This window comes from Nannospalax galili, unplaced genomic scaffold, assembly GCF_000622305.1.
Source record: "Nannospalax galili isolate Female #2095 unplaced genomic scaffold, S.galili_v1.0 scaffold54, whole genome shotgun sequence".
Classification (NCBI taxonomy): Eukaryota; Metazoa; Chordata; class Mammalia; order Rodentia; family Spalacidae; genus Nannospalax; species Nannospalax galili.
This window is the reverse complement of record NW_008341028.1, coordinates 5,289,425-5,291,598: the sequence shown is the minus strand read 5'-3', so window position 1 is coordinate 5,291,598 and position 2,174 is coordinate 5,289,425.

The following is a 2,174-nucleotide window of genomic DNA, read 5'->3' as shown; positions in this document are numbered from 1 at the left end:
GGTAATCTTAGTAAAGCAGATTTCCTTCCTAATGTGAATGAGCCTTGTCCAGTCAGTTAAAAACAAAAAGGCTGGGTTGGGGTAATAGGTCAGGAGTAAAGTACTTGTGCAGGCATAAGGGCCTGAGTTTGGATCTCTAGCACCCATGTAAAAGCTGGACATGAGGGCTGGAGAGAGGAGTCAGCAGTTAAGAGCACTTGATCTTGCAGAGGACCCAAGTTAGGTTCCCAGCACCCACACGTCAGCTCACAGTCTTCTGTAACTCTAGTTCCAGGGGATCAGACGCCCTCTTCTGGCCTTTTCAAGCACTGCATACACATACTACACATACATACATGCTGGCACACACATAAAAAATATTTTTTAAAAAGCTGAACATTGGCGGGGCGTGGTGGCACACACCTTTAATCCTAGCACTTGGGAGGCAGAGGCAGGCGGATCTTTGGGAGTTTGAGGCCAGCCTGGTCTACATAGTGAGTTCCAGGACAGCTGGGGCTACAGGGAGACCCTGTCTCAAAAAGACCAAAAAAAAAAAAAAAAAAATCCCCCAAACTAAACATTGGAGCTGGAGAGATGGCTCAGTGGTTAAGAGCACAGGTTGTTCTTGCAGAAGACCTGGGTTTGTGTCCTAGTACCCACATGGTGGCTAACAACCATCTGTAACTCCAGTTCCAGGGGATTGGACAACCTCTTCTGCCCTCCACTGGCACTGCACAACATGGGTGCACTTACACACAGGCAGGCAATACACTTATACACATTAAACAATTTTTTTTTTTATAGCTGAACATGGTGGTATGCATCTGTAAGCTCAGTATGGAGAAAGGAGAGACAGGTAGATCCTGGGGACTCACTGGCCAGCTAGTCTAGCCCAAATGGTGAGCTCCAGGTTCACTGAGAAACCCTGTCTTACAAAAGGCTGAGGGGGCTGGAGAGATGACCCAGTGGTTAAGAGCACTGACTGCTCTTGCAGAGGATCAGGGTTCAGTTCCTAGCACCCACATGGCAGCTAACTACTCTCTGTAACTCCAATTCCAGAGGAATTCAGTGTCCTCTTCTGACCTCTATGAGCATTGCATGACATGGGTGCATTTACATACATGCAGGCAATACACTCATACATAGAAAATAATTTTTTTAAAAGACTGAGTAAAAGGGAACAGTGGATTTTCCTGCATTTAGACTTGAATGGAAGCATCTTCTCTTCCTGAGACTTGACTCTATAGACCTTTGGAACCATGAGCCAGTGTTCTGGGTCCTCAACTTGCTGATCGGCAGATCTGGGGACTCATTGGCCTCTATAAACACCCAAACCAATTCCTCATTATAAATCTTCCCTGTTTCTCTGCAGAGTCTTTACTACATACACCAGTCTAGTCCTGCTGTTTTTCCTTTTGGACCTGCAACACAGTATTTTTTCCACTGAGGGGGAGCAATAGCTGTGGGAACATCCTTAGACCAACTGGAGGAAAATGGTTTTAGAGTGAGAAAGGATGCCTGTAACTCAAAATTTCATCTTGGAGATGAGGAAAGAAGTCCAACCACTGCCAGACAATGAAAAATTAGAACCTAAGATAATAGAGTTTAAAAAATTATTACACTTATTTATGTGTTTGTACTTGTAGAGGTCAGAGGACAACTTATAGGAGTCAGCTCTCCTTTCACCATGGGGATCCCAGGGATCGAATTTAGGTCACCAGATTTAGTGGTAAGCACCTTTACCCACTGAGCCATCTCATCAGCCGTAGGGTTTTTTTTTTTTTTTTTCTCTCCTTTTGTTTTTTAGCTTTCTTTGGGTTTGTTTAGACAGGGTCTTATTGTGTAGACCAGGCTGGCCCTGAACTCACAGAGATCTGCCTCCCTCTGTCTGTGCTGGGATTAAAGGTGTGTGTTACCATACCAGCCAGATTTTATTTATTTGTTTGTTTGTCTTTTTGAGACAGGGTCTCCCTGTAGCCCAGGCTGGCCTACCTTGACCAGGCTAACCTTGAACTCACAAAGATCAGCCTGCCTCTGCCTCCCAAGTACTAGGATTAAAGGCATGTGCCACTACACTCAGCCTGGAGAAATGGTTTTAAATAATAGTATGGGTGAGGCCTGGCTCAGCAGCACAGTTTTTTTTGTTTTGTTTTGGTTTTTTTTTTTTTTGAACCGGGTGTGGTGGCACATGCCTG